Below are 27959 nucleotides of genomic sequence, written 5' to 3'. Positions count from 1 at the left end.
GAGAGGGGTAATGCAGGAGTACATCTACTAATGAATAAGAAAGCAGATATGCAGATACAGTATGATGAACACATTATTGTACTCATGATAGACACAAAGCCAACAGCTACCACAGTAGTATAACTTCATGTGCCAACTAGCTTCACAGATGATTGGCAGAGTGTATGAGGAGATAAAGGAAATTATTCATATAGTTATAGCACATGTAGAATTAATTGTGATGGGTGATTGGAAATTGAAAACAGGAAAAGGAAGAGAAGGAAAATAGAGAACATGAACTGGGGAAAGTGAATGTGAGAGGCTACCTCCTAGTAGAATTTTGCACAAAGAATAATTTAATTATCACCAACACTTAGTTTAAGGATCATGTAAGAAGGTTGTGTACATGGAAGACACCTGGGGATACTGGAATGTTTCAAATTGATTATATAATTGTAAGACATAGATTTAAGAACCAGATTTTAAACTGTAAGATGCTTCCAGAAGCAGGTGTGGACACTGACCATAATGTATTGGTCATGAACAACAGACAAAAACTGAAAAAAACTGCAAAATAGTAGGGAATTACGGAGATGGGAAATGGATAAATTGAAACAATCAGAAGATGTTGAGAGTTTTAAGATGAAGCATGGGAAATGGTTGACTTAAACAAGGAAAGGAATACAATAGAAAATAAATGAAATCAAACAATGGAAAATCCATGTTGGAATATCAACAATTATGAGAAGGATAGATTGTTACTTACCATAGAGATGAGACATTGAGTTGGAGACAGACACAACCGAAAGACTGTTACACAGTAAGCTTTCATCCAAAGCCTTCTTCAGAAAAGAAAGGAAAACACACACATATTCACACAGGCGGCACACCTCATGCACACATGTCCGCTACCTCTAGTCACTTTAGCTAGAGTCCAACTGTAATGTTAAATGAAAGCACCAATCGGGAATGGGGAAGGGTGTACAGGTGGGGGGAGAGAAGAGTGCTGTTAGGCAGAACATGCATGGACTACTGCAGAAAGTAGTAGGACAGGGCACAGACAGCGTCAGGAGGCTGTGGAAGAGAGAGAAGGGGGGGGCGGGGGGGAGCATAAAAGGCAAGGAGCAGAGAGGGGAAAAGACTGTTGGATGCACTGGCAGAGAGTGAAAACAATAAGAGTGAGGGGACACGAATTTGGAGGAGGTTGTAGGATAGAGGGGGCAAGAAATTTTGGGTAGAGAGTGTGGGACAGAAGGTTATCACAGGGTGAGGGTGGGGTAATTTCTGGAATAGAGAATGTGTTGTAAGGATAACTCCCATCTTCACAGTTGAGAAAAGCTGGTTGTGGAGGGAGGATTCAGATGGCCCAGGTTGTAAAGCAGCCATTAAAATCAAGCATATTATGTCTAGCTGCATGTTGCACTGCAGGGTGATCCACTTTGTTCTTGGCCGCAGTTCAGGGTTGGCCATTCATACTCGTAGACAGGTGATTGGTAGTCATACCAATATAAAAAGTTGTGCAATGATTGCAACAGAGCTAGTATATCACATTTATGCTTTTGGAGGTGGCCTGGCCTCTGATAGAATAAGTCAAGTCATGACAGGACTGGAATAGAAAGTGCTGGATGGGTGGATTGGGCAGGTCTTACATCTGGGCATTCCATGGAGGGCTTTTTTTGGAAGGGATAGCAGCTGTCGACGTGGTTATGAAGGAATGAGGATAGAGTGTTTTGGCTCTGAGTCCACCAGATCATGAAGATGTCATCAATGAACCTAAACCAGACCTGAGGTTTGGGGTTTTTGGAGGTTAGGAAGGTTTCCTCTAGATGTCCCATAAACAGCTTGGCATAAGAGGGTGCCATATGGGTGCCCATGACTGTGCTGTGGAATTGTTTGTATACATTCCCTTTCAAAGGAGAATTTTCTGTGTATTAGAATGGGGTTAGTAACATATATGAGGAAAGAGGTAGTGGGTTTGGAGTCCGAAGGACATTGAGGTAGGCAGTGTTTAATTGTGGCAAGACCATGGACATGAGGAATGTTGCTAGAAGAATTTGACAGCATACTGAGAGATCCAAGTGGAAACAAAGCCCCTGGAGTAAATTACATTCTGCAGAAATTTTAAGATTCTTTGGAAAGCCAGTTATGACAAAATTATTCCACCTGGCATGCAAGATAAATGATACAGGTGAAATACCCTCAGACTTCAGAAAGAATATAATACTTCTAGTTCCAAAGAAGGCAGGTGTTGACAGGTGTGAATACTACCTGGTTGTAAGTCATCGTTGCAAAATATTGACACCAATTATTTAGAGAAAAATAGAAAAACTGGCAGAGACTGACCTTGGGGAAGATCATTTCAAGTCCTGGAGAAATGTAGAAATATATGAGGCAAAGCTGACGCAGCAGCTTATCACAGAAGATAGGTCGAAGAAAGGTTCATAACATTTGTAGATCTAGACAAAGCTTTTGACAATGTGGATTAGTCTACAAACATTGAAATTTTAAAGGTGTCAGTGATAAAATACAGGGACTGAATAAAATACAGGGACTGAAAGTTATGTACAGTTTGTACCAAAGCCAGACTTCAGTTGTAAGAACTGATGGAAATGAAAGGGAAGCTGTAGTTGAGAAAGGAGTAAGAGAAGGTTGTAGCCTATCTTCGGTGTTATTCACTCTGTACATCGAGCTACAGTCAATCAGGGTAACTTTTTACCAGTCAGGATATCTTTGTACCACTTAATACCATTGTTTCAAATGGCTCCACCTACTCTTATTATTATTTATTAAAAGTAACAGTTTTATTACCTCTTTGGTTTCTAGTTAGTATTTCAGTTATCTTTCCACCTCCTTACAAGTTCTCAGGCTTGCAATTTTGTGTTAATTGCATTGGCTGTGAAGAGAGCTTCTGGCAACAGTGATTTAAGTTGAAAAATGCCATGTCGATACAAATATCTTGATGTTTCAAAGTAAACCTGCAATACTGAATGAACACTGTGTTTACTTTTTATTAACACCTAATTTCCTTCTGGTATAATCAAAACTTACCCAGAACATCAGATACAGGAAAAAAACTATGTTTTATAAGACTGGTCTAAAGTTACCCTAAATACCTGTGTAACTTAATACGTGTATTAAAATAGAAATTTTACTCTAATGGAGCCTAGTTAGTGTACATTTTCACTTTCCCAAGGACTCAGTAACTATAGATGTAAAATGTTACAATGTCTGTTGTGATCTGTAACTTTTCTTGTGTCCAGTATTTTCAAAAAATATAAGAATGTGGTACAAAGTCACCCCAGCTGACTGTAGCTGTGAAGGTAACAAAAAGACTCATTTTGGAAAGGGAATTGAAAGTCAGGAAGAAGAAAGAAGAAACCCCCTGGCAGATTAAAACTCTGTGCCAAACCAAGACTCAAACTCAGGACTTTCACCTTTCACTGGCAAGTGCTTTCCCAACTGAGATACCCAAGCACGACTCATGACCCATCCTCACAGCTTTACTTCCACCTGCACTTCATCTTCTACTTTCCAAACTCCACAGAAGTTCTCTTGCAAAACTTGCAGCACTAGCACTCCTGAAAGAAAGGATATTGTGGAGATATGGCTTAGCTACAGCCTTGGGATTGTTACCTTCCAAAGCTGTGAGGACAGGTTGTGTGTTGTGCTTGGTTAGCTCTTAAGTTTTTGTAATATTTCTCACAGGTACAACAGTTTAGTAGCTATGCTGGACATGGAAATGGATGTACTGACATGCACAATGCCACCCATGCCTAGCGAGGGCACCTGTGGTGGGAGTGCTGCCAATATCGCTGGCTGGTCACATATATTTCCATTATGGGCAAATATAAAACAACTTGGCAGCAGTTTTTTACTCAGCTGCTGTTATCCGATCTTGCCTCTACCATGGACAGTGTCCACTGCTGCTGTTTACCTGGCATTTGTGTGCCTAGTGCTTTGACCTACGAACATGTGCTTTCCTCCGTCACCATGTTTAATGGAATTTTGTTTAGTGTCATGTACATAATGTGAAATATATAACAATATTAACCTACATGTTTAACTGTATTATGTTACTAACATTCAAAGGGTCTTTTCACCCCTCCTGCATATTGGCTGTACATAGATAGGGTCACTGAAAATATTTCAGGAAGCGTGCAGGAGATGATACAACTTTTGCAAGATTTTTGTCCCCTGACGTACACCGTGTAAAATCTTAGAACAATATCTACAAGAAGACTATTAAAAATTTTTGGGCATTGAAGTCCCACCTCACACTATGACAAATATCTACAGCTCTCAGGTCTACTCACAGCTGAGTAGCAATTCTGCAAGTACAATGATGTCACCATTCCATCCTTAGTCAAATGGAGAGTGTGATTAAGACAATTCAAACAATAGACGTAGAAACAATGGACGAAATCTCTACAGACGCAGGGATGACACTCCCTATAACATATTAGACAACATTGGTCAAATCCTCACCAAGCACCAGCACCCACACAGCCAGCAACCCCATGCATATCTAGTGTCCTGTTTCAGCTGCCAGTCAGTTTCAGCCAGCTTGATATGTAAGTGACACACCAGTTTAGACAAAATATAGGCAATATGGACACCAGCAATGATGTAATGGTGGCTTGCAGGATAAAAATGTATGTGTTCATGAAATGGTGATCACCCACAGAAACAACTAGAGGTTTGTTATTACTTCTGAGATATATAAGCTAGTGTGGCTCAACGGCTGGTTCATCAGTGACAATGTATGCAGCTCCCAACTCCACAACCTCTTGCCACTTCCTTGGCAAACTGTCAGCCCACAGACAGGCTATGTCGCTAGGCATTTTGCCCTGATTGTCTATCAATGTGCTGCATACACCACTAGCAAACTTTTCAACTTTAAATCCATTTCGCCCACTGCATTGACACATCTCCTGTCTGTCACAGTCATTATCCTGCACTATGAGAGATTTGCGCTTAAACTTACTCCATACTAAAAAGAGATGTCTCCATATATCTCTTCCAGGACTGCTAGGCATTCAGTTTGGTTTATGCAACTGTCCTGTGCCAATATCTTTGTCTTGGAGCAGCAGTTACACACAGCATCCTCAATTATTTGCTGGATATAGTCTAGCCTACATCTTCCTGTCTTCCCCTACAGTTATTGACCTCTAGTATCATAGAAGTTATTCTTTGATGTCTTAAGCCATGTCCCACATTCCTGACCCTTCTTCTACTCAGTATTTTTCACATATTCCTTTCCTCTCTGATCCTGCAGAAAACCTTGTCATTTTTTAACTGATCAGTCCACTTAATTTTCAGTACTCTTCTGTAATGCCACATCTCAGATACTTTGATTGTCAGTTTTTCCAATTTTACCAGAGTCCATGATTCACTTTCACCCAATAAATGCCTTCCTTAAATTAAGAGCTATGTTCCATACTATTAGACCACTTTTATGAAGTATTGCCCACTTTGCCTGTACTATTATGCTTCTTATGTTCTCCTTGCTTCATCCGTGATGCATTATTTTGCTTCCAAAGTTGCAGAACTATCTCACTTCATCTACTACATGGTCCCCATTTTTTGTGTTAAGTTTGTTGCTAATCTCATTTTTGTTACCCCTCAGTATTTCATCTTCCTTTGATTTACTCTCAAGCCATATTCCTTGGTCAGTAAACTATTCTTTCGATTTAACAGATGCTGTAATTCTTCCTCACTTTCATGGAAGATAGTAACATTCAGCAAATCCTATCATTAATATCCTTCATCATGCACTTTAGTCCAGATCCTGAACCTGTCCTTTATTTCCTTCATTGCCTCTTTGACTTACATGTTGAGCAGTATGGGAGAAAAACTGCACTCCTGCCTTTACACTCATTTTAATCTGAACATTGCTTCTTGATCTTCCACTCTTCCTGTTCCCTCTTCAGTCATATACCAATATGTATTGTATATTACCAATCTAATATACCAATCCCCCCCCAAGGACCATGGACCTTGCTGTTGGTTGGGAGGCTTGCGTGTCTCAGTGATACAGATAGCCGTACTGTAGGTGCAACCACAACAGAGGGGTATCTGTTGAGAGGCCAGACAAACCTGTGGCTCCTGAAGAGGGGCAGCAGTGTTTCAGAACTTGCAGGGGCAACAGTCTGTATGATTGACTGATCTGGCCTTGTAACACTAACCAAAACGGCCTTTCTGTGCCGGTACTGCGAACGGCTGAAAGCAAGGGGAAACTACAGCCGTAATATTTTCTGAGGGCATGCAGCTTTACTGTATGGTTAAATGATGATGGTGTCCTCTTGGGTAAAATATTCCAGAGGTAAAATAGTCCCCCATTCGGATCTGAGGGTGGGGACTACTCAGGAGGATGTCATTATCAGGAGAAAGAAAACTGGCGTTCTACAAGTCGGAGCGTGGAATGTCAGATCCCTTAATTGGACAGGTTGGTTAGAAAATTTAAAAAGGGAAATGGATCGGTTAAAGTTAGATATAGTGGGAATTAGTGAAGTTCGGTGGCAGGAGGATCAAGACTTCTGGACAGGTGAATACAGGGTTATAAATAAAAAATCAAATAGGGGTAATACAGGAGTAGGTACAATAATGAATAAAAAATAAGAGCAGGTAAGCTACTACAAACAGCATAGTGAACGCATTATTGTGGCCAAGATAGACACGAAGCCCATGCCTACCACAGTAGTACAAGTTTATACGACAACTAGCTCTGCAGATGACGAAGAGATTGATGAAATGTATGATGAGATAAAAGAAATTATTCAGATAGTGAAGAGAGACGAAAATTTAATAGTCATGGGTGACTGGAATTCGGTAGTAGGAAAAGGAAGAGAAGGAAATATAGTAGGTGAATATGGAATGGGGGTAAGAAATGAAAGAGGAAGCCGCCTGGTAGAATTTTGCACAGAGCATACCTTAACCATAGCTAACACTTGGTTCAAGAACCATAAAAGAAGGTTGTATGCATGGAAGAGGCCTGGAGATACTCGAAGGTTTCAGGGACAGACGTGGACTCTGACCACAATCTGTTGGTTATGAACTGTAGATTAAAACTGAAGAAACTGCAAAAAGGTGGGAATTTAAGGAGATGGGATCTGGATAAACTGATAGAACCAGAGGTTGTACAGAGTTTCAGGGAGAGCATTAGGGAATGATTGAGAGTAATGGGGCAAAGAAATACAGTAGAAGAAGAATGGGTAGCTTTGAGGGTTGAAATAGTGAAAGCAGCAGAGGATCAAGTAGGTAAAAAGACAAGGGCTAATAGAAATCCTTGGGTAACAGAAGATATATTAAATTTAACTGATGAAAGGAGAAAATATAAAAATGCAGTAAATGAAGCAGTCAAAAAGGAATACAGACATCTCAAAAATGAGATCGACAGGAAGTGCAAAATGGCTAAGCAGGGATGGCTAGAGGACAAATGTAAGGATGTAGAGGCATATCTCATTAGAGGAAAGATAGATATTACCTACAGGAAAATTAAAATGATTTTTGGAGAAAAGAGAACCACTTGCATGAATGTCAATAGTTCAGATGGAAACCAAGTTCTAAGCCAAGAACAGAAAGCAGAAAGGAGTATATAGTGGGTCTGTACAAGGGTGATGTACTTGAGGACAATATTATGGAAATGGAAGAGGATGTAGATGAAGATGAAATGGAAGATATGATACTGTGTGAAGAGTTTGACAGAGCACTGAAAGACCTAAGCCGAAACAAGGCCCCGGGAGTAGACAACATTCCATTAGAACTACTGATAGTCTTGGGAGAGTCAGTCCTGACAAAACTCTACCATCTGGTGAGCAAGATGTACGAGACAGGTGAAATACCCTCCAACTTCAAGAAGAATATGATAATTCCAATTCCAAAGAAAGCAGGTGTTGACAGATGTGAAAATTACCGAACTATCAGTTTAATAAGCCACGCCTGCAAAATACTAACACGAATTCTTTACAGATGAATGGAAAAACTGGTAGAAGCCGTCCTCAGCGAAGATCACTTTGGATTCCATAGAAATGTTAGAACACGTGAGGCAATACTGACCTATGACTTATCTTAGAAAATAGATTGAGGAAAGACAAACCCATATTTCTAGAATTTGTAGACTTAGAGAAAGCTTTTGACCATGTTGACTGGAATACTCTCTTTCAAATTCTGAAGGTGGCAGCAGTAAAATACAGGGAGCAAAAAGCTACTTACAATTTGTACAGAAACCAGACGGCAGTTATAAGAGTCGAGGGGCATGAAAGGGAAGCAGTGGTTCGGAAGGGAGTGAGATAGGGTTGTAGCCTATCCTCTATGTTATTCAATCTGTATTTTGAGCAAGCAGTAAAGGAAACAAAAGAAAAATTCAGAGTAGGAATTAAAATCCATGGAGAAGAAATAAAATCTTTGAGGTTCGCCAATGACATTGTAATTCTGTCAGAGACAGCAAAGGACCTGGAAGAGCAGCTGAACGGAATGGACAGTGTCTTGAAAGGAGGATATAAGATGAACATCATCAAAAGCAAAATGAGGATAATGGAATATAGTCGAATTAAATCAGATGATGCCGAGGGTATTAGATTAGGAAATGAGACACTTAAAGTAGTAAATGAGTTTTGCTATTTGGGGAGCAAAATAACTGATGATGGTCGAAGTAGAGAGGATATAAAATGTAGACTGGCAATGGCAAGGAAAGCATTTCTGAAGAAGAGAAATTTGTTAACATTGAGTATAGATTTAAGTGTCAGGAAGTCATTTCTGGAAGTATTTGTATGGAGCGTGGCCATGTATGGAAGTGAAATGTGGACAATAAATAGTTTGGACAAGAAGAGAATAGAATCTTTCGAAATGTGGTGCTGCAGAAGAATGCTGAAGGTTAGATGGGCAGATCACGTAACTAATGAGGAGGTATTGAATAGAATTAGGGAGAAGAGAAATTTGTGGCACACCTTGACTAGAGGAAGGGATCGGTTGGTAGGAAATGTTCTGAGGCATCAAGTGATGACCAATTTAGTATTGGAGGGCAGCATGGAGGGTAAAAATCGTAGAGGGAGACCTAGAGATGAATACACTAAGCAGATTCAGAAGGATGTAGGTTGCAGTAGGTACTGGGAGATGAAGGATCTTGCACAGGGTAGAGTAGCAAGGAGAGCTGCATCAAACCAGTCTCTGGACTGAAGACCACAACAACAACACATTACCAATCTTCCCCTTTATCTTATACCTGTTTTTCTAAAGATTTGGAATATCTTGCACCATTTTACATTGTTAAACTTTTTTTAAGGTGAAAGACCTGATGGTGTGTTGATTTTTCTTAAATTTTGCCTCCATTATCAAGTGCAAAATCAGAACTGAGGTCCAGTTCACTACTCTGCAAACCATCATGAAGTCCACGGCAAAGGACACTTTCCAAAGTACCATGTATTAGGGTTTCTTCCTGCTCCATTTGTATGTGGGGAATGGGAGGAACAACTACTTAAATGCCCCTGTGTGCAATGTAATGACTCTAATCTTGTCTTCACTGCCCGCAGGTGGCTGTAGTATTTTCCTAGATTCCTCACTTAATATTAGTTCTTGAAATTTTGTGAGTAACTTTCACAGGTTTGTTGTATCTATTTTCAAGTGTCTACCAGTTATGTTTTTCAACATAACAACAAACAAACCTGTGGCCATTTGTACCGACCTTCTTTCTATACATTCAATAATTCCTGTTAGTTCTATCTGGTATCGCTCCCACACCCTTTAGCAATACTCTAGGATGGGTTACATGGTTATTTTGTAAGCAACAATGGTTTTCAGGCTGACTGCATTTTCCCAGTATCTTGCAAATAAACTGAAGTCTGTAACCTGAATTATGTATGACCAAGCCTATGTCATCATTCCATTTCATATGTCCACATATTAGTACACCCAGGTGTTTGCATGAATTGACTGGTTCCAGTTGTGATCCATTGATGATACAATCACAGGATGCATTTTGTGCATTGTGCACTTATACATTTTTGAACATTTAAAGCATGATACCAATCTTTTTACAACTTTGAAACTTTATCATAATCTGACTAAATAAATGTGCAGCTTGTTTTAGGCAGTACTTCATAACTATAAATCTCCAAAAAGTTCCACTCAGACTTGTTCCAGTGATGAAGTATGGTATGAACAGAAAGCATCATAATACACTTCCCTGAAGCATACTTGAAGTTAATTCTATATTTTTCAATAAGTCTGTATTCAAGATAACACGCAGTGCCTTTGCACCCAAGAAATCTCAACGCAGTCTCAAATTGTGTTTGATAGCCTATATGACTGTCCTTTTGCTCATAAGTGTTGGTGTGGTATTGAGTCAATTTCTTTTTGGAAAAGAAATGTTGCATTTGCCTGATTACCTCAGTCTATCCAGTTTTCAAGATATCATACATGGAAAATACGAGTTGGGTTTTACATAATCTATGTTTTTGAAATCCATACTGGATGGCATGAAGGTGGTCTTTTTCTCAGAGATACCTAATTACATTTACACTCAGAATATGCTCTAAGATTCTACATCAGATGGATGTCAATGATATTGGGCGGTAGTTTTGAGGATCACTTCTGCAATCCTTTTTGTGGATAGAAATGATTTAGGCTTTCTTCCAACAATTGGTCAAAGTTGTTTTGTCTGTGGGACGTACAGTATATTATGGTTAAGAGATGGGATGTCTCAGCTGCAAATTCTTTTATAGCATCTGATAGGTATTCCATTGGATCATGGGTCCTTGTTCAGTTTCAGTGATTTCAGCTGTTTCTCAACTCCACAGCTTCCGTATACTGGAAATTGATAATATTTTTGTGCCTTAGCAAAATGAACCAAATAAATTAACTGAAGCTCATTACGATGATGAAAGAACTGAATGTAGCTTATTATAATTGATTCTTACATAACCAAAAAAGTTTGGAGTACAAGGTGTACATAATCATTGTTTCAGTCCAGAACATGTAGCATCTTCTGTTTAGTACATAATTAGTGAAAATCAGATACTAGTACCTCTTAAAGTTTTACACCATAATGTGCAGTTAATATTTAATAAGTTATTAGAACTAGAGCTATTCCTGAAAACTAATTTACAATTAGATGTTTTCTGTATCACAGAGCACTGTCTAACAAAAGGGAAAATTGAAGAAACACCAGTTGGAGAATATAATCTAGCTAGTTTTTCTTGTCAAAATGAAAGTAAGATTGATGGTACAGCTATCTATGTTAAGAACAATGTGAATTACAAATGCATCACAATAATACTGAATGTATATAGATCTGCTACTGGAAATTTCAGACCTTCAATCACTCTCTTGAAGTACTGCTAAATAAACTTTATACACTCAATAAAATTTTAATAATATGTGGAGATTTAATATTGACCTCCTTAAACCTGGGAAAAACAAAGATGTGTATTTATTTTTTAGCATTTTTATAGCCATAAGCACTTCAGTGTTTGAGGCATTGTGAAGAAACACTAATGTGTCCAAGTGTGTTGAGTGTTGAGTACTGGCTCTATGATAGCTCTTCATTATCAGGTTTCCAGCTATTTTACGGAAGCAGTCAAAAGCATTTACTGTTTTTTCTGGTTCTGATGTCAACTAATCATTTAGATTTAGTTTTGTTTATACTATGTTGCTTGTCATTAGTTACATTTTTCACAATTTTCCAAATGCCTTTCCTCTCCCTTAAAACCCACATCCTTTCGTCTTTCCCTCTCCTTCCCTCTTTCCTGATGAAGCAACCTTCGATTGCGAAAGCTTGAAATTTGTGTGTGTGTGTTTGTGTGTTTTTTTATTGTGTCTATCTACCAGCGCCTTCTCGTTTGGTAAGTCACAGCATCATGTTTTATGGAAGGAATTAAAATTGCTGTTAATGTCCTTTTCTTCATACACCTCTGTCCAGTCCTCAGTCCTTAATAGTTAATTAAAAAGCTTTACATTTTTATCATTAAATTGCCTTTGCATTGCAATTTTTATAGGACATTGCTTTTTGTAGTTTAAATTCACTGTTAACATCTGGGCTTTGTGGTCCCTGTAACCTGTGTTAATGATTTCATTTGACTTGTAGTACTTATCTAAATTTATGAAACAGATTAAATTGTAATGAAATGTAGGGAATACATTGTAGAACCACTTGAAATGTGTGGAATACATTGTAGAAGTACAAACTCATATGTAGTATGAGGGCAGTTTGAAAAGTTCTTGTTATCACCACAAGAGATCAGTGCTAGCACAACAAGTTGTTCACATGATATTCATTGGACTGTTGCCTATAAACATGTGCTATGTCAGTACTCTTGGAAGAGAGCTGTGGCATTGACATGGCTCGGTTGTTGTTCCTGCGTATTGATTTGCGAAGATGGAAAAAAATCAAGATTCGAACAGTGATTAAGTATTTCGTAAAGAAAGGTACAAAAGCAAAGAACATTCATGTTGATTTCCAGAATACACTGGGGGACTCTGTTCCTTCATATTCAACTGTTGCCAAGTGGACAAATGAATTTAAATTTGGACAGGAGAGCTTAGATGATGATCTGCGCAGTGATCGACCAAGATGTGTCACTACTCCAGAAATCATTGCAAAAGTGCACAAAATGGTCATGGAGGATCGCCGATTGAAAGTGCGTGAAATTGCTCATGTTTGCCAGATGTCATCTGAAAGGGTATATCAAATTTTAACTAAAGAATTAGAAATGAACAAATTATGTGCAATATGCATGCCACAACTCTTGATGTGTGCCTGCACACATGTGCCATTGCTGTGGCAAAATTACATGAACTAAGGTATGAAATGTTGCTACATCCGCCTTATTCACCTGGAATGGCTCTGTCAGACTTCCATCTCTTCCCAAAACTGAAAATTTTTCTTGGTGGATGAAGATTCACTTCAGATGAAGAACTGATAGCCAGAGTTGACACCTATTTTGCAGGCCGGGAGGAAACTCATTTTCGGGCTCAGTCATGGGGCCCATACTGTTTATATATATTGATGACCTAAACATGAAGCTTACTTTGGGTCATACTACATTATTTGCTGATGACACACATATTCATGTAATAGGTTCAGACAAATCTGACCATGACCAGAATATTAAACCATTTATGTCATCAGTGAGTGAGTGGTTGAGTGAGAACAATCTCATTATAGACATACAAAAAACAACTCACATTAGTTTCAGCCTCTCATCTCAAAAATGGGAAATCCATGGCATGCTCCTAAACAACCAAGAGCTGTCCAGCATTAGCTGCATTAAGTTTCTTGGCATACGGCTTGGAGAAAATCTTAAATGGAACATTCATGTCAACTATATTTCAAATAAGCTGACAACTGGGTTTTATACTCTAAGGGCACACTGAAAATCAGTCACCAAATTAGCCCTTATACAAGTATATTATTCTTATTTTGGAATCATATTTTTTGAGAACTCACCCTGCAGCAGAAATATCTTCAAAATGCAAAAAAAGGTAATATGTTAATATGCAACATGAGCTAAATAAAGACAGCTCATTAATATTAAATGAATACATTCATAATTATGAAACAATGCAGCAGTCAGACCTATATATGATTCTTTCCAGAACAACTGGCTACCAGAAAAGTGTCCTAATTGTTGGGATACTGATGTATAATATTATAGCAGATGGAAATTTAAAAAACAGAAATGCCAAGAACTTTCACACGTAAATTTAAAAAAATTCTTTTGGAGCAGAACTTTTACACAGTAAATGATATTTTTTTAAAGTCTTATAAACATATAAATATTAACTAATTTCTTAATAAAAGATCACTTGTGCCTGATAATTATATACATTATGTAATGTACTGGTCTCGATTGATTCCTATTTTCCTCCCACCATGTTCCATTGCATTTCATAATATTGTACAAAGAAGTTACAACCCACCTAACAAGTGAAAGTTCAATGTGATGTCCATTACCTTATTATAATATTGTACAGTATTTCATGTAATAGATTAAAACCATAACAAAAAAATTGTAAAAAATTGAGTTATCCAATATATCCAATTGACTTATCCAATATCATATCTACAAACTGTACAATATTGTGATTTCTTGTGCCAATCACATATAATACAATATAATGAATATGTAAACTTGAACTAAGATAAATCAACTTTTTCCAAAATGATTTTATATTGTCAGTTTGCACATTGTGACACATGAGGCTTAGAACTGTGATACCTACAGATTTAATGAGTTCAGTGGATCCATTTATAACAAAAGTAATTTAATGGAGTTAAAAATTGGGCTGTTGTAATGAGTCTTGAGAAATGTACATGAGATCACCACCACTTTGAATTTCACTGGTATTCTAAAATTTTGGTTCTACATTTTCCTTAACGCACCAATCACTGTTACAGGAAGAAGAGGTTTCAGAGCAGCCAGAACAACCTGTAGGAACCAACAGAAAGTTTGACCAGTACACTCAAGTATTCATCCAGTAAGGTACTGCAAAATTTAAGGGGGAATACTCAGCATCTGTAGCAGTCAGTGAGCTGTGTTATTCTGTGGATGGTGTGATATTACAAGTACCACAGAGTGATCAGTCAGCAATAAATGATAAATGATAGCACTAAAATAACCAATATATTTAACAATATTATGAAAAGAATAGTTACTACTCACCATATAGCAGAAATGCTGTCACAGAAAGGCTTAACAAAAAGACTGTCAGAAAATGAGCTCTCAGCCAATAAGGCCTTTGTCAAAAGTAGATAACACACACACACACACACTCCCTGGCAGCTGGATCTAGACTGTGAACAACAGCGTGTTATGAGAGAGGTAATTGGGAGGGGGTAAGGAGGAGGCCATGTTGGGGAGGGGGAACGACAGCAGGGTAGGGGTGGGGGATGGTAAAGTGCTTCTGGGAGTGTGCAGGGGTGAGGTGGAGAGTAAGGGCAGCTAGGTAAAGTTGGGAGGTTAGATGGGGGGTGGGACAGAGAGGGTGGGGGTAGCAGATAAGGAGAGAAGTAAAAAGACTGGGTGTGTCAGTGGAATAGAGGACTGTGGTGTAGTACTGGAATGGGATCAGGGAAGGGGCTGGATGAGTAAGAACAGAGGTTGAAGCCAACTGCCATGATCCACCTCCATTGCCCCAAATCACTCCCTGTTAACTTCCCAGAATTTCTTAATCTCAAATCTTGCCTCACCATCATTCCCCAAATCCCTCAATATGCCAACTAACCTTACACCCACAGAAATATCCATCACCTAAAAACTGATCCCAACCTTATGATCCTACCTGCTGAGAACGGCTCCACCACTATTGCTTTGAACCGCAAGGATTACCTGGTGGAAGGACTCCACCAGCTGTCAGATTCATCCACCCACAAACCCTGCCACAGTGATCCCATTCCAGAAATCCAGCAGGGTCCCTAGTCTCTCCTCAAATCCTTAAGTCCATCCCAGAACCTCTCCCCAGTGTCCATCTCTCTCCTCACCGCACTCCCACCTTCTACATGCTTCCTAAAGACCATGAACTCAACCACCCAGGACACCACACTGTGGATGGTTTCTGTGCCCCCACTGATAGAATCTCTGCTCTTGTAGATCAACACCTTCAGCCTATTACCCACAACCAATCCTCCTATATAAAAGGTACCAACCATTTCCTCCACTGACTTCTCACAGTTGCTGTTCCTTTACCACAGTGTGCCCTGCTCATCACTATGATGTCACCTCCCTTTACACTAACATCCCTAATGCCCATGGCCTTACTGCTGTTGAACATTACCTTTCCCAGTGCCTGATGGACTCCAAACCAACAACCTCCTTCCTAGTCACCATTAATAACTATACCCTCACTCACAATTACTTCTCCTTTGAAGACATTACCTGCAAACAACTCCGGGATACAGCTACGGACATCTGCATGACACCATCCTATGCCACACTGTTCACGGGCCATCTAAAGGAATCGTTCCTAAACATCCAGAAACCCAAACCCCTCACCTTTTTCAGATTCATTGTTGACATCTTCGTGATCTGGGTTGAGGGTGTGAGTACACCCTCTCTCCATTTCCTCACCTCAAAGATGGCTACATCAGTATCTCTGTCCATATCAAACCTACCAACCACCAGCAATACCTCCACTTTGACAGCTGTCACCCATTCCATGCCAATAAGTCCCTTCCATACAGCCTAGCTACATGTCGCCATCACATCTGCAGTGACGGGACATCCCTCTCGAAATATACTGAGGATCTCACTGAGGCCTTTGCAGATGGTAATTACCCTCCCCCTCTTGTACAAAAGCAGATCTCCTGTGTGTTATCTTTACAGTCAGCCACTACCTCCCAAAGTCCCACTGTCCGGCCACAGAGGAACATTCCCCTCAAGATCAGTACCACCCAAGACTGGAGCAGCTGAATAACATTCTCTGCTGGGGTTTCGACTACCTTTCACCTTGGGGTATTCCACTGCCCACTGAACCTGCATAATATCCTATTCCATCCCTACACAACCTCTGCTCCTAATGCCTTGCCTCGTGGCTCATATCCCTGTAAAAGAACCAGATGCAAGGCCTGTCCCATACATTCTCCCACCACCGTCTACTCCAGTCTGGTCACAAACATCACCTATCCCATCAAAGGCAGGGCTACCTGTGAGCCAGTCATGTGACCTACAACTACACTGCAACTACTGTTCTACATTCTACACTCCTGGAAATGGAAAAAAGAACACATTGACACCGGTGTGTCAGACCCACCATACTTGCTCCGGACACTGCGAGAGGGCTGTATAAGCAATGATCACATGCACGGCACAGCGAACACACCAGGAACCGCGGTGTTGGCCGTCGAATAGCGCTAGCTGCGCAGCATTTGTGCACCGCCGCCGTCAGTGTCAGCCAGTTTGCCATGGCATACGGAGCTCCATCGCAGTCTTTAACACTGGTAGCATGCCGCGACAGCGTGGACGTGAACCGTATGTGCAGTTGACGGACTTTGAGCGAGGGCGTATAGTGGGCATGCGGGAGGCCGGGTGGACGTACCGCCGAATTGCTCAACACATGGGGCGTGAGGTCTCCACAGTACATCGATGTTGTCGCCAGTGGTCGGCGGAAGGTGCACGTGCCCGTCGACCTGGGACCGGACCGCAGCGACGTACGGATGCACGCCAAGACCGTAGGATCCTACGCAGTGCCGTAGGGGACCGCACCGCCACTTCCCAGCAAATTAGGGACACTGTTGCTCCTGGGGTATCGGTGAGGACCATTCGCAACCGTCTCCATGAAGCTGGGCTACGGTCCCGCACACCGTTAGGCCGTCTTCCGCTCACGCCCCAACATCGTGCAGCCCGCATCCAGTGGTGTCGCGACAGGCGTGAATGGAGGGACGAATGGAGACGTGTCGTCTTCAGCGATGAGAGTCGCTTCTGCCTTGGTGCCAATGATGGTCGTATGCGTGTTTGGCGCCGTGCAGGTGAGCGCCACAATCAGGACTGCATACGACCGAGGCACACAGGGCCAACACCCGGCATCATGGTGTGGGGAGCGATCTGATACACTGGCCGTACACCACTGGTGATCATCGAGGGGACACTGAATAGTGCACGGTACATCCAAACCGTCATCGAACCCATCGTTCTACCATTCCTAGACCAGCAAGGGAACTTGCTGTTCCAACAGGACAATGCACGTCCGAATGTATCCCGTGCCACCCAACGTGCTCTAGAAGGTGTAAGTCAACTGCCCTGGCCAGCAAGATCTCTGGATCTGTCCCCCATTGAGCATGTTTGGGACTGGATGAAGCGTCGTCTCACGCGGTCTGCACGTCCAGCACGAACGCTGGTCCAACTGAGGCGCCAGGTGGAAATGGCATGGCAAGCCGTTCCACAGGACTACATCCAGCATCTCTACGATCGTCTCCATGGGAGAATAGCAGCCTGCATTGCTGCGAAAGGTGGATATACACTGTACTAGTGCCGACATTGTGCATGCTCTGTTGCCTGTGTCTATGTGCCTGTGGTTCTGTCAGTGTGATCATGTGATGTATCTGACCCCAGGAATGTGTCAATAAAGTTTCCCCTTCCTGGGACAATGAATTCACGGTGTTCTTATTTCAATTTCCAGGAGTGTATGTGGGCATGACAACCAACAAGCTGTCTGTCTGCATGAATGGCTACTGACAAACTGTGGCCAAGAAACAACTGGACCACACTGTTGATGAGCATGCCACCCAACACTATGTTCTTCATTTCAATGACTGCTTCACATCCTGTGTGGTCTGGATACTTTCTACCAGCATCAGCTTTTCTAAATTGAGCAGGTGGGAACTCCCCCTGCAATATGAAGAAAACAAAGGCTGAATCTCATCAAATGCTCTCAAGTACAAATGGTAAGGATGCTATTAGTGAAAGAATGTGTCACGAGTGGTTTCAACACTTCAAGAATTGTGATTTTAACACTGTAGCCCGGCATAGTGGTGGAAGAGAGAATGTTTTCGAAGATGCATGTAAGGAGTGGTGTGTGTGTGTGTGTGTGTGTGTGTGTGTGTGTATCTATTACTGACAAAGGCCTTGTTGGGCAAAAAGTCACTTTCCGACAGACTTTTTGGTGTGCCTTTCTGCGACAGCATCTCTGCTATATGGCTAGTAGCAACTATCCTTTTCATAATATTGGTATATTGGTAGAGTCTATCCTGGATTTTCCATTGTTTAATACACTTAATATTCCGAATAACCAGACAACTGATGTGATCAGTTCCAGTGATATATCAATAGTGTACATGCAAGGAGAAATGCCTCATATGTAGAGGCAAATCACAATTATTCCATGCTCTTGCAAAGAAATTTGTGATACACTCCCTCAGAACCAGAAACTGTCATATAGTTGACAATATTTCAAGTAAAATACTAAAATCACAATGTATTCAGTTACATATGCAGTGCACCACTATCATGTGGGATAATTCCAGATAGACTGAAATATGCTATTGTAAGACCACTTCACAAGAAAGGTAGTACAACAGATATTAATAATCACTGGCTAATTTCACTACTTACCTCCTCCTCAAAGATACTGCAAAAGAGTAACTACATAAGAAACATGACACACCCTAGGGTGTAGATAGAAAGTTGCTGCAGTACAGCTGAAACATCAGACATTTTATTACCATCTTGTAACATAATGTGGCAGTATACTCAGCAGAACATGTGGCTTCTCCACAACACATGCTGTCTGGACCCCTGCCTCAATATCAAATTCTAAACATTACATACATGGGAGTTGTCCTAGCAACATATTCTGCAAACCTCTAATGTTCCAGGCCTCAGTCTCCTCTAGCCCCCATTCCAGATGCATGTCCACATCTCCCCCCAGGACTCCAACGTCACTCATACCACATCCACACTCTCCTCTCACAGACTTCTCCTTCCTGTGTTTTACTTCCCCATGCTAATCAATTCCTCTTCATAATTGTGCATTGTGCCCAACTGTCCCTGCCTGAGCCAGAATGAGCTCACTGATGCCACATTCCTATCCTGTGCAGCTGGTGCCTCTCCCTCTCAGCTGCCAACCACCTTCACCAACCATCCCTCCCTCCCCCACCCCCCACCTCCACCATAACTTTTTTCTCCCTTTGCCCACTCGACTCTTTTCCCCAACTGAGCTGCCGCACTGGCCCAATGAAGTCAGCTGGGATAATGCAGCCATACACGTGTGTGTGTGTGTGTGTGTGTGTGTGTGTTTTTGTGTACTTTATAGCTCTGAATAAGGATTTATCAAATTTAGCAATGTTCTCAGCATTGTGCCTGTAAACAATTCAGCTCCTAACTACTCAACAAGCATTACCTCTAACCATTAAATTAAAAGAGTAGTGTTTTATAGCCAGCAATATCACTACAGCACAATTAGAATCAGTCAGCTCATATAAATAACTAAGTGTAGCAATGTCTCAGAGGTTGGTCGGATGGTTAATTAGTTAGCTATATGTTCCATGGATCATCTTGCACAATAGATCATAATGATATGGAATGAGTCATTTTACATTCACACTGCAAATTAATTTGTATGAATGGTTATATTCTGAACATTTCCAAGTTATTTTCATTTTTTGTTTCAAAAAGAAAAAATATATACAGATGTGAGTTAGTAATTCCTACCCACCATCTTTTACACATTACAGTAATGAAAATTGCTCTACGGAGCTGTCAGCAAGAAATTTTCTCAGCTTGTTCTCAAATTTTACTTTTCTGTCTGTCGAACATTTTACATCACTGGGCAAGTGATCAAAAATTTTTGTTGCAGCACTGTGTGCCCTTTTTGTGCTAAAGACAACCTTAATGTGGAGTAATGAACATCATTTTTCCTATTGGTATTTTAATTATGTATTGAACTATAGTGGATTATTTACAACAAACTTCACAAGGGAATAAATATACTGTGAAGCAGTAGCCAGAATGTCCAACTCCTTAAACGAATATGTACAAGATGACTGTGAGTGAGCACCACATGCTATTCTTACAGCATGCTTTTGCACAATAAAGACTTTCTTTCTCAGTTACCTCAGAACATTATCCCACAAGACATTATTGAAAGAAAATATGCAAATTATGTCAACTTACTGTTTTGTCTCTCCCCTGGATATGCTATGATTCTAAGTGGACATGTGGCTGAACTTAGGAGTTGCAAAATGTGGTTTTTTCAGTTTAAATTCTCATCAGTATAGACCCTTAAGAATTTTGAAGCTTCCATCCTATTTTTGATTTGCTCACCATGTGTTACACTTATCTTTGGCATGGTACCCATAGGTGTGCAGAATTGAATATGTTGTGGATTTTGAAAATTGAGGGTGAGACAATTCTCAAAAAACAGTCAATGAGACTTTTAAGAACATCGTTTACCACTTCTTCTGTTTTTGTATGTATACTTGAACTTATTACATTAGTGATTAATGGAAAATCTCATATAAAGATGTGAAACAAATACTAACAAAGAGATAGAGGGGCTGGCCAGTACTTACCTCAGCTCAGTACAGCCGATAGATACACATAAAACAGAACCGAAAATTTACGTTCCTAGCTTTCGGAAGCTAACGTATCTGCTCCAGTGACGAATCCCTCAACAATTACACAAATAACCTTACCAGTGCTTTCCTCTCCCGCAACTATCCTGCAGACCTTGTCCACAAACAGATTTCCCGAGCAATACATTCCTCCCCATCCAACAACAATGTTCCTACCCCCAGACCACACAGAAGCATCCCCCTTGTCACCCAATATTATCCTGGCCTCGAAAACATCAACAAATTACTCCGCCAGGGACATGACTTTCTCAAGTCAATCCCTGAAATGAGATCATCCCTTGACAAAATTCTCCCCACACCACCCAGAGTTGCTTTTCGTCGCCCCCCTAACCTCCGTAACATCCTTGTTAAACCCTACAACATTCCCAGACTATCTACTCTACCCAGCAGTTCCTACCCCTGTAACCGACCCCGCTGCAAAACCTGCCCCATGCATCCCCCCACAACCACCTACTCCAGCCCCGCTACTGGTAAAACATACGCAATTCAAGGCAGGGCCACGTGTGAAACTACACGTCATTTATCAACTGACATGCCTGCACTGCACAGCCTTTTACATCGGCATGACAACAACTAAACTGGCTGAGCGCATGAACGGACACAGACGAACTGTCCGCCTAGGAGATGCCCAATACCCAGTAGCGGAGCATGCCCTCCAGCATAATTCTAGGGACCTAGGAACCTGCTACACCGTATGTGCCATTTGGCTTCTCCCACCCAACACCAGTCCCTCTGAACTGCGGAGATGGGAACTTGCACTCCAACACATCCTTTCATCCCGCCATCCCCCTGGACTGAACCTACGTTAAACAACCTCACTCCCATTTACTCTTCAGTCTTATCCTCTTTCCCTTTCCTCTTTAGCCATTCACGCATTTTTTCATCCTACATAGTTGTGTTTATCTTTATACTATATACCTCTTTACTTCTGTATGCATCCTCTTTGGTTTGAAGCTGGCACAGTACTTACAGTAGAATATCTTTGGCTTCCCTCTGACAACCATGCCTCCATCCTTGCTACCCTCCCTATTTTCCTTTCCCTGTTGCTTCATAACCTGGGTTGTGAGTAACTGAATCTCCTTTCCCTTCTTCCCTTTCTTCTCCCCCCCCCCCCCCCCCCCCCCCCCCCGATGAAGGAACATTTGTTCCGAAAGCTAGGAACGTAAATTTTCGGTTCTGTTTTATGTGTATCTATCGGCTGTAATGAGCTTATTACATTAGTGTCATCTGCAAAAAGAACTAATTCTGCTTGTTGTACATTAGACAGAAGATCATTTTCATAGATGAGCAACAGTAGTGGATCTGAGGTTGAACCTTGCAGAACCCCATACATGATTTCTTCCTAATCATAATTGAGCCCCTGGATTATATTGCTTGAATTACTAAGTAAAACTTTCTGCATTTTTTTGTCAGATATGACATTATCCATTGGGTGGCTATACTATCAATCCCATATGAAATTGAAAAATTGTATGGGCTCATGAGTAGGTAAAGTAGGTGGCAAACTTTGGGAAAAGTAGGATGCTGGGAAAATACTATCACTCTGCAAAGTGACTGCTTACAAAACATTCCTACAGATCAGCCTAAAATGTTCCTGAAGAGTGTGGGACCCATGTTAAATATAAATAAAAGAGGATACTGAATGCAAACAAAGAAGAGCAGCATGATTAGTCACAAATCTGTTTGGTCCATGTGAGAGACAGAGAAAGATAATCACCAAATAGTGGAAAACCTGGCTGGCAGACATCTGACCATGCCTAATAACTATCCTGTGAAAGCCTACTTACAAAATTTCAATAACCAGTATTAAATGAGGAATTTTAAAACATACTGCAGGAGGATCTGCAGCAAATTGACACATGGTGCAGGGAATGGCAATTGAATCTCAATGTAGACAAGTGTAATGTGCTGCGAATACATAGAAAGATAGTTCCCTTATCATTTAGCTACAAAATAGCAGGTCAGCAGCTGGAAGCAGTTAATTCCATAAATTATCTGGGAATACACATTAGGGGTGGTTTAAAATGGAATGATCATATAAAGTTGATCGTCGGTAAAGCAGATGCCAGACTGAGATTCATTGGAGGAATCCTAAGGAAATGCAATCTGAAAACAAAGGAAGTGGGTTATGGTACGCTTGTTCACCCACTGCTTGAATACTGCTCAACAGTGTGGGATCCGTACCAGATAGGGTTGATAGAAGAGATAGAGAAGATCCAACGGAGAGCAGCGCGCTTCGTTACAGGATCATTTAGTAATCGCGAAAGCGTTACGGAGATGATAGATAAACTCCAGTGGAAGACTCTGCAGGAGAGATGCTCAGTAGCTCGGTACGGGCTTTTGTTAAAGTTTCGAAAACATACCTTCACCGAAGAGTCAAGCAGTATATTGCTCCCTCCTGCGTATATCTTGCGAAGAGACCATGAGGATAAAATCAGAGAGATTAGAGCCCACACAGAAGCATACCGACAATCCTCCTTTCCACGAACAATACAAGACTGGAATAGAAGGGAGAACCGATAGAGGTACTCAGGGTACCCTCCGCCACACACCATCAGGTGGCTTGCGGAGTATGGATGTAGATGTAGATACTACAGTCTTCTTCAACTCACTCCTGTGGGCACTACAAAGGCAAAATTATATTGCCTAATTTCAGCAAAAACAGAGGCATTTAAGCAGTCATTCTTCCCGTGTTCCACATGTGAACGAAACAAGAAAGCCAAATATATGATACAATGGGAAGTGATTTTTTAAGTATATGGTAGAGAGAGAGAGAGAGAGAGAGAGAGAGAGAGAGAGAGAGAGAGAGAGAGAGAGAGTTTTCTGAGAGACTGCTTACCATGAAAGTCAACTCTGCTCTACACATGCATGCTATTAGAATGGGTCTGGTAGCTTAAAGAAAATTAACTGCATGCCTAGTTATCTGTGAGGAACATTAAAATTAATGACATAACTAACTGTAACTTAACTTCATTTCATCAACTGAAGGCTTTCATGTTTAATATAAACAGAGGACCTCTCTTAACTAGGTTTCTTAATTCAGATTAAATGTAGACAATGTTGGTACATTATTTCATAATATTCTTTCAACATAGTATGCCTGTGTCCCAGTTCTTTGCAGTTGAGTGCAAATTAGCTGTAGTATCTCTCACTGCTGCAATACCAGACCTGTTTGTTGTTCATGTGGGTCTAATCAGTCAAGCCATGTGGGTCCAAGGTTATTTGCCTGCTACTGCTCTGCTGATTTATTTGTGTTAAGTGTGTGCCCTGGGGATACAGTACAGAAAACATATGTTGGTGCAGCACAATATGAAACTTCTAAGCATCGTTTTGATATGTGTTATATTTCACAGGACTACAGAAGAAGTACAAACAGGGGAAAAACTAGAGAGAGGTATGTGAATTCACCACGTTTTCTTACAAATATTAACCACTTTTCCAAACTAAATATTTTCAGTAAGCACAATCTTGTACAAATTAATGCATTTTGAGTGGCAAATCTAAAATATTAATGGCATTTTCTTCATACAAACAAACCTTTTATGTTAGTTACGCTGCTGTAACCTAGAGCAGAATTTTTTTTAAAATTAATCTTTCTTACACAACTTTGTTTTTGTTGCCTTTGTACTGAACAGAACCTTGTAGAGACAACATTTCATAATGGCTACAGTTTCATTAATGTACCACGTGTCTTACTTGCTGGATATTGTAACATGTTACTGTAGCTGTTCTTTCTTCTTGAGAAAGAAGGCAATGATTCAACCTATGTTAGTATACTCTAGAATATACATTTGAATGCTACAAGTTCCAGTAGACTTCATCAATATTGCGGGAAATTCATAACTGAATGAGGAATCGAAGGAGAAGATTCCATAACTCCTCCCAAAATCAAAGCAGCCTTAAAGGAAGTTTTCAGATCCATAAACTGAGAAAACAAAGAAGGCATACATAATAACAGGACATGTCTGAACCACCTTTGCTTTGTTGTGACATTGTATTGTTTGCCTCAATTGCAGTTAAACTTCAACAACTAATGGAAACGTAAAGAAATTTGGAAGCAGGGCTGAAAATTAGTTATAACGTGACATATTAAAAAGGAGATAGTATAAATTAACAATGAAGATACAGAACCAATCGAGGAGTCTTGTGTTTCAGCCAGTTCAGGACAGCATCTGGATGAGCAGGTAATGAGATACACAAAAGAGTAAAAATAGCCTGCTGTACTTTTGGTACACTAAACAGGATTTTCAAAAATGAGCTTCTGATGTGTTTGAACATCAGATTCCATTCAGGGTGTATTGGTAGTTTTGACTTTTGACTTATCTGACAGTAAGACATGAAAGCGAAAACCATTCAAAAACTGCAGGATCCTCAGTAAGCACTGGAGATATGCATGTTGGTAATTACTATGAATGACATTAAAGCAAATGGATGATGGAAGAGTTTGGAGAGGAAGACATAATTGTGAATATATTGAAAATGAAACAGAAGTTATCATGTCGTGTAGCTAGTGGATGAATGGAGTATATGGGCCAGAAAAGTTCTTTGGTCAATTCAAAGAAGTAAGAAAACTGAGATGAAGAGCCAAATGGAAGAGACCCATGACATTAGATAATATACATAAGCCTCATGGATGCGTATAGCTGAAGACTTTAATGCTCGAGAACAAACAGAAAAGGCCTTTACCCAACAGCAGATATCAAATGGGTAATACAAAATATGGTTAAACGTATCCAGTAACTTTTGGTTACAGTTTAGTTTTCAGTTCACTGTTGTACACCAAACTAAGCACTCTTGGTCATAAGAACTCAGTGAGTGTTTCACATCATTCCTGAATACACTTACAAGAATGAATGTGGACAGTCACTACTTCTTGTACAGTTAACATAATGAGCATACGTAAAAAGTTGGACACTAGTTCAGGTTTCCATCTTGCATCTTTTCAGAGAGTTAAAATACACATAGCTATATTCTCATCATGATGTGATTCAGCTGGGTACTCCTTGTAACTTTAACTGTCATTAAAATTATTCTGCTGTTATCACATAAAAGATCCCAATATGCTTTCACTTATTTTTAACTCTTACAGATTTGCAAGGGCGAATGCTGTGGATGCCTGTCTGCAGTGACATCTACCGGCAACTGAGGCTTGACTCCATTTTCTGCAACATTCTTTGTCTTAAAGGAGGCTTCAACAGAACATCAGAATGCAGTGAAGGATATTGCATTTGTTATGCATGAAAATATAGTATCAATGGAAACAACTGAGTTATATCTCTGCAATGTGAAATAAACTGTTATACATTTCCTCCTCTATTTTGGTTTCTTGCACGGTAACACGTCAATGGATTACTTTGCAACATGTCTTATCTCCAGAACAAAAAATTGTGTGTAAGATATAGTTATTATACATGAAACATTATTATGAATGTTTCTGGGTTAGAAGACAACATATTCAAGTGTATTTTATCAATACAAATATTTTTGCTCTTTTTTTTTCATTTTTCTCTCCTATGTAAAAGTTTTCTCTCTTCCCCTTATCCAAAATCCCCCGTGACTGAATTATTACTGAATTTCACCTCCTGAAAATGAGATTTTATTAACATTGTGATCTTGTACACTAACCCATAAGTGGCCTATCAGTGAGTTACACTGTTATGCAGAAACACTTCTCTTTCATTGTCGACCAGCTGTGTAGGTCATTTGGATTATATAGTAAGATAAAAAATATGTTCAAATACCACAGAGCATCTTTTTCTGGTGATAAATATGATTTCCACCTCTAGTATATCTCTGCACAACTGACAATAGCTAAGCCAAGTTTGGGACAGATTACATTTGAAAGAGCAAGTATGTACGTTAGGGACAGGGTAGGAGGCAGGTAAGAACACACTGTCATTTTCCTAATCTACCACTTATAGATTAAAACTTATATTTTCATTTTCTCATCAGATTTCTACTTTTCATAGTTTTCACAAAGCAGAATGTATATCCTTGGCACTAATGTGAGTAAAACAAATGAAAAATACTTGAGTGTTGGATAAAAGACAAACAGTACACAGAAAGTATTAGGGGCAGTGGTAGTGAAATAGGAAGTTGATATTCTGCTACATAGGGATCATGAATGGCAGAAATATTACTAATAAAGACCAAGCACTCTGTCTTAGGAAATAACAGTGAGCATCCTGTAAAAACAAAGTTTCAGCCCAAGGCCACTCATGTTTTAGCATTACAGGTTTCAGTTTATTTCAAGATTTCATCATCAGGTGATTTTAATATGTTACATAGTGACTTGTCAACTGAAGTGATCTGAAGAGGCACTAACAATGTAAGTGTATCTGTGCTCTGATTGTTGAAACAGTTCAAAAGTTACTGTGTCATATATTCAAATCATCTAATGATGGCTTGTCAATTTCGAAACTCATAATAATACACTTTTTCTGATAATTAATAAAAAAACTGTGTTGAATATTGAGGCTTGCACAACACCTAAATAAGAAATGAACTCTGTGTCCACTCTGATCTCTGCTACCATCTTTGCATTTGGGCAAAAATTACACCGTTTTTACAAATGTTTTTAAGAAATAATAGACATGTTAGGTCCAGAAGATAGATTCCAATATCAATGAAAACTAAGCTGTTCTAATTCATAACACTATACCTTATTACAAGGAAGTTATTTACAACCACAATCTGACATTTAAAACTTCTTTTGCAGATACAAATATCTAAAGAACTAGTACTAGTCATTACAACAGCATAACGTTTTGCACATCAATCGTAACATCAACAGATCATTCTCAAGGTGCAATTACAGCAATAATACTGAACTGTATATCAACAAAAAATTGTAAAGAACATTTTCCTTTGATCATGGATTACGATGTTCATAAATTTTTTCTTCCATATTTCATGAATG

General features: G+C 40.0%; 1 protein-coding gene across 4 annotated transcripts in view; it reads left to right on the top strand.

Moving 5' to 3' along the window:
* The window catches only part of LOC126473250 (ribonuclease 3), a 313037-nt gene extending 286582 nt beyond the window's left edge, over window positions 1–26455 (top strand). Inside the window, exons 23-25 of one of the 4 annotated variants that reach the window (XR_007586425.1) lie at window positions 14372–14456; window positions 24394–24434; window positions 26130–26455. The gene's annotated coding sequence lies outside the window, so the exon portion shown is untranslated. The remainder of the gene's footprint in view (window positions 1–14371; window positions 14457–24393; window positions 24435–26129) is intronic. The other 3 variants (XR_007586426.1, XM_050100177.1, XM_050100176.1) reach the window with 3 other exon arrangements.
* Window positions 26456–27959: the final 1504 nt, after the last annotated feature.

Source organism: Schistocerca serialis, chromosome 4, assembly GCF_023864345.2.
Source record: "Schistocerca serialis cubense isolate TAMUIC-IGC-003099 chromosome 4, iqSchSeri2.2, whole genome shotgun sequence".
NCBI classification, from domain to species: Eukaryota; Metazoa; Arthropoda; class Insecta; order Orthoptera; family Acrididae; genus Schistocerca; species Schistocerca serialis.
This window is presented reverse-complemented; position numbering and strand designations above follow the sequence as displayed.